This window comes from Myotis myotis, unplaced genomic scaffold (assembly GCF_014108235.1).
Source record: "Myotis myotis isolate mMyoMyo1 unplaced genomic scaffold, mMyoMyo1.p scaffold_m19_p_2, whole genome shotgun sequence".
Classification (NCBI taxonomy): domain Eukaryota; kingdom Metazoa; phylum Chordata; class Mammalia; order Chiroptera; family Vespertilionidae; genus Myotis; species Myotis myotis.
The window spans coordinates 120,855,720-120,870,195 of record NW_023416324.1 but is presented as its reverse complement, the minus strand read 5'-3'; positions in this window follow the sequence as shown (position 1 = coordinate 120,870,195).

Here is a 14,476-nt window from a genome sequence, read left to right as displayed (position 1 = left end):
CCATTTCCTTTTAGGATATGCTTCTGCTCCAGCTTTCAAAAAGTCTTTATTTTTCAGAGGTTCAGAGATGCTGAAAATCACTGACATAAATACCAAAAGATAGGACCCAGATTGAATATTGTAAGGTCTTTTATTTTTCTATACACTAGCAACAGAATAAATAACTATTTTGCATACAATCTATAGTAATGTTGACTATGTTGGAATGGCAACTTGGAATAGAATGTGGTATGAACCATATCATTCCTGGATCATGTAAGAATATGGGATTATGATTATTCCTGTGGCGTTTTAGTAGCTCTTTGTAAAGTAGAATTCCCTCTAACAAAATCTACAGAAAGAATCCAGAACATATTAATCATACTGGGTTTCAAAGTAGCAATTTATTTTTATGGGTCAATGGTTCTCTTCAGAATGCCATGTAATTTGAATGAGGAATAATGTATATAATTTAGCCAATGGGATTCAAAATATTATAGCTGAGTTGTTGACAAAGATTTAGCATTACTTACTTTCTGCAAAATTAGCCCTCAGAATTTGCTGAGATTCTACATTGCTGCTCCTGATGATGATAGCAAAATCATAGACATTTTTCTGTTTACATACCTTTCTCTATTACTAAAACACATATGCCCACTAAAAAAGCAAGTCATTTAAAATTTGCAAAATTCAGCAAAGTCGTGGTTTATGTTCTATATTAGTTCATAAAACATTACCAAATATCTTTATTGAAATAGTCTATTATCGATTTTTACAGCACCCTTCTAAGGATTATATTTCTATAAGACACAAGATCACATGATTTCTATAACTTTTGTGTTACTTATAGTCAATTATCATATAGTTCAATAATAATACTTATGTATACATTTGGATATGAGTTATATATTTGGTTGTCTACTAAAATATTGTGTTTTAAATTTTATATATAAACAAAGTAATTAGTGGTCATATTTTGGCAAAATTTATAATTCATGAGCTGCATCTATTTCTGCTACATGGTTCCAATGCCTTCTAGGTGCCTTCTGATTTGTGTTTAACACTTCATATTGTCTCTATCATTTTCTTCCGTTTTGAACAGTTTGGATTTAGTGATTTTCTAAATGTGGCATTAATCAGTCTATAATTCTATATAATTTGCTGAACTGGATTTTCATATAAATTGTTAATTTAAAGCAAGGTTAATTTTATTTTTAAGATAAATAAATCCATTGCTTTTGTTTGATTTTTAAGAGTAAATATTTAGTAGCCTACAACATTATTTGTGAGAATTTTTTCATATATCTTAAAGTAAAACATTGTGGTTCTCAGAGTTTTATAACCAATTGCATTTATTTCTATCTCCTCTGCCTTCTACATTCTGCACAGGAAAAATAAAAGTCTTGAAAATTCAAACCTGAGATGAGATCAAATTAAGTAGCATGATTATTCTGACCCCTAGATTCATATTTGTATTGTAAGCATTATCCTTTAAATAAAGGTTCTGAACATAAACTTTAAATACCTCAAATTTTGAAATGACTTAAAAGGAGAATTAAGGCTACTCTTGTTTTGGAGCTGTTGTCTTTAGAGCTAGGCAGCTGTAGCATGGGGTTGATGCATGTTAACTTTCAGAAGTGGCTACAGATCATACAGTCCGGTTTGTAGTTGCTGACTGGCTATATATCAAAAGTAATGAACAGAATCCAGTTTCTTCAATTCCACACTGTATTAGTTAGGACTTCCTAGATTATGCTGCAATAGCTAGTGCTCCCCCAGTCATAGGTGCTTACTATAATGAAGGCTTACTTTTGCTCATGCATTATGCCCTTTGTGAATCACCTGGGCTTTAGATTTATTTCTTGCCATTTTCACTGGAACACAGGTGGACCAGGTAACCTCTTCTGGAAACGCAACCCATCATCTATTAAGGGAGAAAAACATGGTAAGCCAGGTTATGGTTCCTGGAAATCTTGCCAAAACTTCATTGATCATTGCTAGTCACATAGGGATGTGTGGTCCTTTTGAAAAGAGAGGCACCTCAGGGAGGGGCACTTGATTATTTGCCGAATATTAATACACTATATATTACAGCAAAGCTACCTTCCATTTTCTTAGGTGCCTGGAATGCTCAAATTATTTTTCAATGACAAAGGATATTAGGAGTTCGAATAAAGAGAGGAATTAATTTAGGAATATTGCATCCTTCCTCCCTTCTTCCTCCCTCTCTCCCTCTCACTCCTTTCCTCTCCTTCCTTCTTTTTTCTTTCTTTTTTTAATATAGGTCTGGGATTTGGTATGCTGTTAACTGCAAGAAACAGTGAGACTGCCACCCGCCTTGGTCATAGCAGCTGACTTAAGTAATAGGTAATTGCTACCTAAGACAGCTTTATTGGCTCTCACATCACACCGTTAGTTTGTATTGAGCTTGGGGTAGGTTTAATGCCATTGGTGGTTGCTCATTGACCTCTGAACTTCATTTTCAAAGATTCTATTACTCAATGTTGTATTTCAGCTTTTTATGCTTTAGCTTTTTTTTCCCCTTCAGTTTTGAGTGTCCATTTTCATATTCAATTAGTTTTGCAAGCTGTTAACTCTCTCTCTCTCTCTCTACTATACCTCAGTTGTGCATTTGATGCAGATTTATTTAAAATTTTATCTTGATCCGGCTGGCATGGATCAGTGGTTGAGCATTGACCTATGGACCAGGAGGTCACAGCTGGATTCCTGGTCAGGCCATATGCCCAGGTTGAGAGCTTGATCTACCATGTGGGGTGTGCAGGAGGCAGCGATCAATGATTCTCTCTCATCATTGATGTTTCTATCTCTCTCCCTCTCTCCTCTCCTCTCTGAAATCAATAAAAATATTTTTTTTAAATATCTTTGGTGTTGAAAGTTACAGATGCGGGTCCCCCCACTTGTGTTCCCCCATTGACTCCTCCACTTTGCTCCTGCCCCTCCCCCTGAAGCCTTCACCACACTATTTTCTGTGTCCATGGGTTATGCATGTATGCATACAAGTTTTTGGTTAACACCCCCCCGCCCCATTCCCCTGATAATACGTCAAACTTCACAGGATCAAATGCACAGGCACATAGCAGGACATTGAAATTGCCTTCAAGCTGACATTGACATATCAACACAGAAAGTCCACTTGTTTATTTAGCTACAATCCCACCTAGATCTACTTTCATTCAGGTGATTTTTCTCTACGTTGTATACAATGAAACGAGGAAACCTTGTCAGATGATTACCTGGGTTCAAGATAAACTGTTTCTAAGACATTCTCATGACCTGAAAGCTGTCCAAGTTATCAAAACTAGAAAACAAATTTTGCTACATATGACTCCTTCTCAATAAATACATGCCTTTTTCTGTGCCCTAAAATCCATCCCCTAATTGTTTATAAGATTTTTAGAGAAGCCCATCCTTGAAATTGCCAAAGAAATTTGTTATTCTTGTTAATTGTTGTATTCCTCATTTCCCTATTACAGAAAAGCCTTATGTTTTTGGAGCTCTTAATAAAGTTTTAAAAAGATATTAAAATATATTAAAGTTTAAAAAATATAAATATGGTGATCATATTTGCAACTTACCAAAATATATATACAATTTTTCTGCTACTATATAGTTGAACATGATTAAAATATCTAGGTGCTCTTCTAATATTGATTAACATTATTTTTAAAATGTAGAGTTTATAAAACCTTATCACACATTTTATTCTTATAATAATAATGTTTCATTTTTACATTTAAAGAGCAGAAAATAAATAAGTTAATAATAAGAAAACTGACTTTTGGGGCCAAAGTATTGTACAGATATTTAGACTGAAAATCATTAAAATTTGATTCTCTGTTCTAAACAGTGCACACTAATTACCTGCACTTCAAAGCCACTTAAAAAATGTCTCTTTCTGTGTAGTTCAATTGGTTGGAGCATTGTCCCGGTTACTGATTGCCTGTCAGGGAGCATCCCTCTCTCCCTGGGTTGTGGGTTTGATCCCCCAGTCTGTCTTGGTGCATACAGGAGGCAATGTACAGGAGGCAATCAATAGATGTTTCTCTCTCTCTCAATCAATAAAAACATATCCTTGAGTGGGTATTAAAAGAAGTGTCTCTGAGAGATATGCAAGGTAAGTTATTTTAAAAATAGTGAAGAAATGAGAAAACTACTATATTTACCATATTTCATATTACAATTTATATTCTGCAATCTTGCCCTTCAGTTCTTTTTTATTTAAATAAAAGTAATCTTAATCTCTACCGTAGTTTATCTTTTTTATGTGGCCAGCATAGTACCATATGAAAAGTAGATTTAATATGCACAAAATGAGCGAAGGACTCAACTTAAAATTAGCTTTTATGCAGGCAGAGGTTGGTCTAGGACAAAAGCAAATAGCATTACTGTTTGAATTTAACTACCTAAGAACTATGGTATGTGAATAAAAAACGTAGCTTAAAGTAGTTATTGTCTGCTTTAAAGACTCCTTATGACTTGCTTATAAAGCATAATAAAGTAGCTTTTAATTATGTTAGGTTTTGGCTAGTAGAGAGTTTCTTCTAAATAATATAACCATTTGTGTCTTTTGAAGGACAAACCACAATGATCATCAACCTTGATATAACAATCAAACAGAAAATTGTATTATTTAGTCCTCAATAAGTGAAAGTAGTGGTGATATAGTATTTCTTATATCTGTATCTAAATCCATTTTTTATTAACTGTAACAAAAATTATCTGACATTTACCAGCATTTTTAGGTGGATTTACATTTTTGTCTTTTTTTCACAAAAATATTTGGAGCTTTTATTCACAAATATATTCTTAAGAACATATATATATTGATTTCACAGCAGAAGGGAGAGAGAGAGATAGAAACATCAATGATGAGAGAGGATCATTGAGAATCATTGATCAGCTGTCTCCTGCATGCTCCACACTGGGGACCCAGGCTGTAACCTGGGCATATGCCCTGACCGGGATTCAAACTGTGACCTCTTGGTTCATAGGTCAACACTCAACCACTGAGTCACACCAGCCAGGCAAGAACTTAGCATTTGAATTAAAAATGTTTATTAACACTTTCTCTAATTTCAAGGTACTATAACATATGCCTACACCAATTCTATTTAGGTTTGTTTGTTCTTTCATCTTTTGCCAAATTATTTCACTTCTACATTTTTATTCTCAACTTTTATCTTGCTTGCTGTGCAATCTTATTTGTTATTGAGTGAAATGTCCCCCTCTATTTCTCTTTCCCTGTTAATTTTTATTATAATTCTACATATTTTGAGTATTCCATTCCTGGTGATCATCTTACCAAAATTACTGTACCATGAAGCTCTCATCTCTTCTAATTATTGTCAAATTTAGTTCACTTTTTTAGAGTTTCATATTTCTCTTCAAAGTTACTATCTTATATAAATTTTTAGCTTTTAAGTTGTACTTTCTTCTTCTGATTTAGCAATCGATCCAAATTTGTTAATAAAACATGCATTTAAATGTAATGTCTGTGATGTTCTACATTTTTAGTAGGCATTTTAGTGCATCATTTTATTATCATAATATCCTAATGAGCAATTAGTATATTTACTACAGATTTGTAGGTAAAAAGATTCCTATTTCACCACATCCTTACTTTTATATTACTACTTTCAAAGTATAATTTATATGTCTGCTAAATTTGCTTTTCATCTGTCAAAAATAAAACATGAATTAATATGTTATTTAAGATAGACAGATGGATTAATGTCTATTGCTTTGAAATTTTTAAATCTATATATATTTCAAAACAATTGAAAATACTCAGAATTCTTAAAATAGCTTGAACAGTAACTGAATGTCATTAGAGTTCATTAAATTTCATTAAAAGTATAGTATTAGATGTTTACCTGTTTACATTTAGAAAGCAAGCTGATTATAGTAATGGCATACACAGATATGTCAGGTTTGTTTGATTTCCAACTTTTATAGACGCTCACATTAGCCACAATAAGGCATTATCATCACGATCCAAGGGCATAATGGAAATCAGTTTCTGACAGAGAATATATTGTCCTTGAAAGTGCACTGACAAAATGAGGGTCCAACAATATTTCAAATAGTAAGAAATAGATCAAGGATTCTCCTACAGATTTAGAAATTTTAAAAACAATTGTAGCTTCAATATTACTGTTTAAAATATTTTTGCCTTAGTATCTAAGAAGTAGGGTAAAATATTTTCAATATTTAGAAATATATACAATATGTATTATATATCTATAATACATGCAAATAATTACAATAAACACAAGCAACTTATTTAAGAGATGTAGAGCACATTTTTTTCTGAAAAACTAATAAGTTGAGTATGTGTTTCTGATTAGCTTGCTGAAAGTTTGAGTCTATAAGGCAGAAAGTGTGAATTGATCAAACACTTGTATGCTAAATGTGTTAATTGGCTGGCTTTGATTTATTTATTTTCTTTTGTTCACTATCATATTTGTCCACTATTCAACTCCTCTATTAAATTATAGTCATAGATAGATTGCATTAATTTTGTATGAACTCTGCCTGAATAAAACACATCTTTTCTCATTTCCAAAAACATATTCATTAAATACAGAAATTTCAATTTGCACTTAGACTGCTAATAATTATTTTTTCAAGTCCACTTGTAACAGGAGCTGAAAGACCAGTAATATACTTGTTTTAAAAAAGAATTAAATATCAATCACGCCTATTAGCTTTGTATAGTCATTATGCTTTTCTTCCTATACCAAATAATAGCCTTTTTTCTTTTATAGATGAGTCCCTATACAATTATACTGAATATTGTAATAATTTGATATTTTTTCATTATAACTCCATTGTAACTTGAAAATTTTTTAACTTGGGCTAAAGTGATAATAACCCTCAAATAAAATTCACCCCCAAAAGCTGCTCCAGAGATACAATAGCAATGAGGAAATGCAGCAAATTGACTCTATGCACTGCCAGTTGATTGTCTTTTCACTCCGAATTAGTAGTCATGGATGTTTCAAAAATATATGTTTGGTGAAAACTTTGGAAATATACATAAGAATGTGGGATTTTTTAAGCCCTGAAAGGAAACTCTGACTTCTCAGTCATGTAAGAGTTAATTCTGTTTCTGGAAAGGATATACTCTGTAAGTTAGGTCTGGAAGGCAGCAAAGGCAACCTGGTCTTGAAGTAACACTTCTGTTGTCAAGGGTTACTGATGGGGGAAGGGAAGGGACTGTAAGGGAAGGAGTTATGGAAATGAAGAAGGATTGTAGCACACACTACATAAATTCAAACGCTATACTTGTGTTTGGAATAAGATCTGAATTCTATTGTATTTTTGCATTTTGCCTTTTCATTTATTTAGTTTACACATGGCTGGTGAATTTATGAGTTGGTTGCTACTGACCTTATTCAGTACATCACTGTCTAATATCATTGAGCTGTAATTATAGTCATTATAATTTTGTAATTAAATTAACATTACTATTTACATATAAAATTATGTTATTTCCTAAGTTGTAATATCAGCAAATATCTAAGGTGGAACTTGGTGGAGTCTGTGTCATTTTCATTTACATAAGGATTTCTCTTTCTTTCTACAAAATTAAAGGTCAGGAAAATGCATGCTTAAGGGCTTTAAAATCATATATATTAAGATAAACCTATTAATATTCTAATATTTAAGAGAGTTACCTTTAATGATGATGTACAAGTATTTCTGCACAATGTGGTTACAATACTTCAAATTGCCAGTCACCACAGGCCTGCCTCACTTTGAATCTCCTTCTGCCAATTTGCATTGCTAATAGGCTTGCAAAGAGAGAAACTGTAAAAAGAAAACCTGGCAATTAATAGTAAATGCTTGACATATTGTGACATTACCAGCATCCTTAAGTTGATTTATATTTTCCCTGTCAATATTCACAAAAAAATATTTTTTAGTTTCTTATTTGGCAAAATAAAAATGATGTCCATGGCATTGTCATTGGTGGCATTTTTTTTTTCATTAGCATTTTAAAAACATACCCCATGTTTTATAATTGGTACACCCATATTTTAGCTTCTACCATATTGACTTATTTATTTTATTTGGAATTGCCCTGCATTTTCAATAATAAAATTAGATGCTATTTTATTTTAGTGAAGTACAGGAGTATCTAAGTATTTCGTGGGTTTATATCAGAATAATGCTTAAAAAAGGGTTTTCCTGCCAAAAGTATGTGTGAATTTTTCTCAGGAAAAAAAAAAAATGTTCTTTTGAAAGCCTTTGTATTTGCAAAGCCACTCCGCACAGGCAATTAAAAGCAAATATGAAATGATAGATCATATGACAGGAGTTTAAATGTGAGGGTTTTTTTCTCGGTTAAACATCGCAGCAGGCATTACAATACCAGAGGTAACGAATCAATTAAATCCATTTTCCCCTCCGCGCCTCCAAAGCTGCGAGCGTCGTGTTGCTGTGTACTTAGGGCTGAGCAGTAGGACCCAGGGGCCTCCGCTGCCACCAATAGTAGCGCGCACTTGGACCTATTTGCATGCAATGCCTTCTGCTCTGCGCATTAATAGTAATACAGATAACGGGTTTGAAAGAATTCTCTGCTAAAGAACGATTGGATTTTCCCAGGGTGCTGATACTGAGAAGAAACGCGATTTCACTCTCTCCCTCTCCCCATTCTTACATTTGTAAGTGTCAGACCGCTTTTGCCTGGTTTAAACTCGGGAAGGTCTCGGAGTGCACAGCAAAGTTGGAGACTGTGCCCGCACACCAAGCCGCTGGATTCCTGGAAACAGTCTTAAGGAAGGGTGAGTCTCCCAGATGATAGGGCAGTGAGAGCCGGCTTTAGAATTGTCAAAAGAGACATGCTTAGCTGCATAGCGGTGGTGGTTGGGGTGCAGAAATGGGTGCAGAAAGGACTGCATTTGGTCAGAAATTGTTCCGGTTGCACCGGGGATTTTCATATAGAATCAAAAACCTTCAGGCTAAATAGGAAATCGCAGCCCTATGCTAGGGCAGAATTCAACAAGTTCCCCCGCAGGGTTGCGACGTTTATTTCCTTGTAAATTGTGGTGAGTGTCCGTTCTGGGTGGGCTGGGCAAATTTCACAAAGAAGTTTAGAAATTTGTGTCTGTGTCCTATGGCTGGGTTCATCTTTTTGGAGGCGGTTACGTGGCGCATCGGGGCTTTCTGCGGATGCACAGACCTGCTGCTTAGGATGCTCGAGCATCAGCGGCCTGCAGGTTTGCTCTGGGTAACTTTGCCGCGTAATCTCGGCGTCTCTGACCGCACCGGGGTTCATTATGTGGAGTGAGGCGCGGAGACCAGCAGTTGCGAGGCCATTCGCCTCCAAACTTCGATAGCATTCTCCACGGAGGGTGACAATGGGGCTTTGAAAAGAAGCCTAACTGGAGGCATTTTGGTAAACTCTTGGTGATAGGCAGGCAGTGAGGTTTTCCAAGACCCGCGTTTCTATCTTGCAGCTTCTTGCTTGGAAAGGTAGTGCTGATGTGGAGACAGGCTGGATTTTGAGAGAGCGCGAGGGAGAGAGGGAGAAAAAGAGAGAGACAGATGAGTGACCAAGGCGCGTCTCATCTTTTCACACGCGAAAACCACACGCGTGGACGTGTCAGGAAGTGCTCCAGTTGGTGGCGTTTAGCTGGAAAACGTAATGCAGGGAGGTCCAGGCGCCTCTGCATTGCCGATGAAGCGCCTTGACCTTTTGGGGTTTCTTCTTGCTCCTTCTCTCTGCCCCCTCTTCTCTCCTTCATCTCGCTTGGAGCTCAGAGGTTTGTGCCGGTGTGGCGGCGCTCGCGGCTCAGCCCCGCAGCGCTGCGGACACAATGGGGAAAGGAAGGCAGAGCGCCCTGCGGACGGGCGGAGCGGGGAGCTCCGCGTGGCCATCCCATCGCTGCAACCCCATCGCTGCAGCCGGAGTTGCCGCTCCGCCCCGGGCTGCGGCGCTGCGGAGGCCGCCAGAGCCCGGCGTCCACGCGCCCCGAGATGTCGAAGGGCCTCGCGGAGGACGAGCTCACCTGGCCACAGAGGCCCCTGGTCACTTCTCCAGGAGCCACTCGGCTGCAGGCAGACAGGTGGGATGGGCAGATGGAATGCTGAGACATTCCGAAGAGCCAGCCTCCGGTCAGAGCGCACCCGAAAATCCCTAGGGTGTATTCCAAACGTTCTAGAAGACCCGCACCCCCTAAGGAGAAAGGGGACGAAGAGGAAAGAAGGGAAATGCTGATTAGGCTGCAAGAGGAGGAGATAGCCAGTGATGTGGGCCAGTTCTGGTCATCGCCAGGCTTTTCTTGGTTCTTTTAAGTGGGTTGCTTTGAAATGTGATTCCTGGCCCCTCTCCAGCACTGAAGGGGCAGCTTCCAAACCCAGAGCTCACTGGGGACTCCTCCTGTAGATGAAGGAAGGGGGCTGCAGGGCAGGGGGCTTCATTTCAGTGTCATTGAATCCTGACCTCAGCACCTCCCACCTATTCATGCTCTCACCAGGGAGTGTCCCGACCTTGCAAACTCCTCTGGGTTATCTGTCTGGTTCCTTTAAAGTGCTTTTTATCAGCTGTTTAATTTGGAGGTGGATCACCCGCACTGAGCTTGTGGAGGAAGGGCCATAGATGTACTTGAGGATGCTGGTTGTTTAAAGGGCATCTTTCAGAGGTAATATACTCCTCTGAGCACAATATCATTGCCTTATTTTCCCAGTTTCTTTTTTTCTCCTTCATCATTGGAACGAGGATGTAATACTAAACAGAAAATATTTTGAGAATCCACCAATTTATTAGGAGGCCAACTAGGAGCCTGGCAGCTTGGCTTTTAGGTCCAAACTTAGATGATCCTTAGACCCATTATTTAGAGAGGCTCAGTTTGCCACCCCAAGAACCGCATCTCTCCTATATCTTGAGGAGGCACAGGTAACTCTTGTGAAAGCATTCTGGAAGGTGTGCAGCATGTTGATTTTATTAAAGAGGATTGTTAAAGGGTTTACGGTGTCCATGAAACTCCTCCCCGCCCCAAAGGGGAAAAAATCAACAGCAGCAACCCAGAACAAATAAGTATCCAGTTGGTAAGAGGACTTTGTGTTTTAGGAATCTATCTTCCCCCAATAAGAGGGGGAGGTAAAGCCAAGGAGTGTCTAGGAGTGAGGGCATCCACCTCATAGCGTTGCCATGGATTTTGGACTCCTTAATGTTTCTCATGCATCTCCCTACTCCTTGAGTCTCCCAGTTTAGCTCTGGGTGATCTGAAGAGCTGAAGCACAATGACACAGCTGCAGAAGGGGAGGGGGGGGTTGCTCCAGCAAACAGCTGTTAATCACATCTTTGCTGTATTTTCTCACTTCCTTCTACTTCCCTTCCCTTCCCCTGCCCTTGAACCAGTGTTGCCATCCTTTAGGCTGTATCCTGGGAAGGGGTAGTGATTTTGTAGTGATATAGCACTCTGCTGCGTGTGGGAGGAGGGCATAGATTCAATTGCTGCCTAGGGATTCACATAGGTTTAATGCTGACTTTCTCTTAGCCTAAACTGCACACAATAAAAAAAAAAAAAGAAAATCTTTTAATATATCTCCAAAGAGAATTATATTTATATATATGATTGTCTTATTTTATCTTAGAATAAATTCAAATACAAAATAGCATTGGTCAGAGATGAAAGGGAAGCTGTGCACTTGATTATAACATTTGGAAACTAGTGTTGTGCTCAGCTGTGAGATCTCACCTTTTGACATCCATATTTACTTGACACATTAGGGGCTGATTTTTAAAAATTATTATTATTTTTAATCATGAACTGAGGATATGTTTATTGATTTTTTTTAGAGAGAGAGGAAGGGCGGGGAGAGAGAAAGAGAGAAACATTAACGTAAGGGAGAAACACTGACCAGTTGCCTCCCTATGTTCCTGAGGAGGTATTGAACCCAAAACCTAGGTATGTGCTCTGACCAGTAATTGAACCTGTGACCTTTTGATTTAGGGGACAAAACTGCAAACAACTGAGCCACTCTGACCAGGGAGGAGATATTTTTATTTCAGCAAGATTTAATATGTTACTTTCATTAGGAGGCTAAGCAACTCAAGAAACTGTAAATATATGAATTTTAAAAGAAAAAAGGGCAGCAAAGAAAGTCTTTGGCAGTGTGATGAATGAGCAAGTGCAATGCATCTAGTGAACTGGAGGAAACTTAAGGTGAGGTTTCCTCCTCACTAGAGAATAAGTACTCTCTCCCTCCCTCTCTCTCTCTCTCTCTCTCTGAATTCAGAAGCAAAACGTAATAGCAGACAGTAGACTACAACCTGGTCATATAATCATTTATCTCTCTAAACTTTCTGTTGAAGTGAGTGAACAATATTTGTATTCATTTACTTATGTTTGCACCTAGGATACATTAGTGCTAAATGGACCAGCCAATTCTCCTAATTCTGAGGAAATAGAGGCCCTAGAAGAGGGACTGACATACATAAGGCCATATAGGAGAAAACTGTAGACTCAGTGTTAAGCACCTTACCCACAATAGGTATTTCACTTAACCCTCATATCACTATTTTAAAGTAAAGTTTTATTAGATATTTTTAACATGTGAAGCTCAATACACATAGCTATTCAGCAAATGAGGGGTAGATCCATAATTGTTAAACAAATTTTTGCTCATGACAGAATAAGTTTTTCTAGTATGCCATGGACCTATTTCTCCTTCCATATTTAATTAGGAATTTTATTATCTTTAAATTTTTGTTTATATTTTAATCTCCTAAATATATTTCTCTCATCCAAATCATTCTTTGCATTTCCCAAGACCAGTCATCAGTAAACAGTGACTTTCCAAAGATGGCTTAGTTAATGAGTATCTGCCTTAGTGAGAAGAGTCTCACCTGTAACCCCCACCCCAACTGCATCAACATCATCTAGGGGGTCAGAGAAGAGGGGGTGAAACTTAGAGCCTTATTTATTTGTTTTTAAGGTTGCACCAATATTGCAAAGCAGTCTGGGAAGGAGCCATCATGTTATTCTCACACCAAAATTGTATACCTTCATCATCACATTTCTATGCACCTGGCTTCTCTGACTTGGATGTTTCTCCTCTTTAACTGGCCAAACCCTATTTCTTTGTCTAGAGTGGTTCATGTACCTCCTCCACCATGATATTTTTCTAACTGTTCCAACACTTGTAGTTTTTATACACCTCTGAAATTCCCAATCAATTATAACTTCTACCATTTAATTTGGTCTTTATTTGGAGGTTACAAGGAGTAAGCTAACATTTCTTGAGGATTCACTCTATATTAAATCATTTTACATAACTTATTTGTCAAATACAATTTTCTACTTGTCAAGCAATATTTCTCAAAGATTGGCCACTGAACCAAGGAAACCTTTGAATCAACAAAAATAACACTTAAAATACCACTTTCTGACACCACCCGCCCCATTTAATATATTAGAATATGCGGGGGTGGGTCTTTGACATCCACATTCTACCAAGCATTTCAGGTTTAACCAGCCTCTTGGAGTTTATCACAACAGTTGCTCCCCAACTCAGCCAGGTCAATATGGGGCTTAATTTGGCATTTTAGGGGAGTAGCCATTAGCATAGTGTCTTAGATTTTATGGAGAGCCATGAGCATGTCTTCCTTAATTATTGCGCCTCAAAGAAGGATTTGATCTCAGACTATAGCAAGTTAAATCATATGATTCGTTTTTACTGATGCAAGAGAGTTCTGCATCAAAAAGCCACACATGTCAAGAGCAGATGTTGCTAATCACATAAAAAATGGCCTTTAGATTTGAGGTGCTGCTGTACTTGAAGCTTTTAATGACTCTGATTTTTTAATATTATGACACATTTATTTGACAAAGACAAAGAAATTAGTGAAATATGTGCTTGTAAATTACTACCTAGATTAAGTAAGAACATATTAAGCAAAATTGAAGCCCTCTGTGTATTCTTGCAGATTGCAGCAGCTCTCTCTAAGAGGTAACCAGTATTATAAATTTGCCATTATGATTCCCATCCTTTTTCTGTTGATTTTACCATGTATATGTACACCCGCAATCATATATAGCATTGTTAGTAAATATACTATTCATATAAATTGTAACATACAATTTATATGATTCTTGGGAATATTGTTTTTTGTGATTTATTCAAGTTGATGCAGGAAGATTTACTTGCATTTCTTTTCATTGCTATATAGTATTCCATTGTATAAATCTACTAGAATTTATTTTTCCCTGTTTCATTAATAAGCATTTCTAGTTTCTTCTTATAAAACTGTAGCAATGATTTTTTTGTATGTATATCCCTGTGCACATGTCCAATACTTTTTTAGAGACATGTCTAGGAGTGAAATTGATTGATTATGTGAAGTTTACTTCTTTCTGTTTTTTAGATGCTGTCTAAATCCCATACATTGCTTGTAGCATTTATAGTTTCCAAGCACATTTGTGAGAGCTACCATTCTCCCTATCCTTGTCAACATTGAATATTG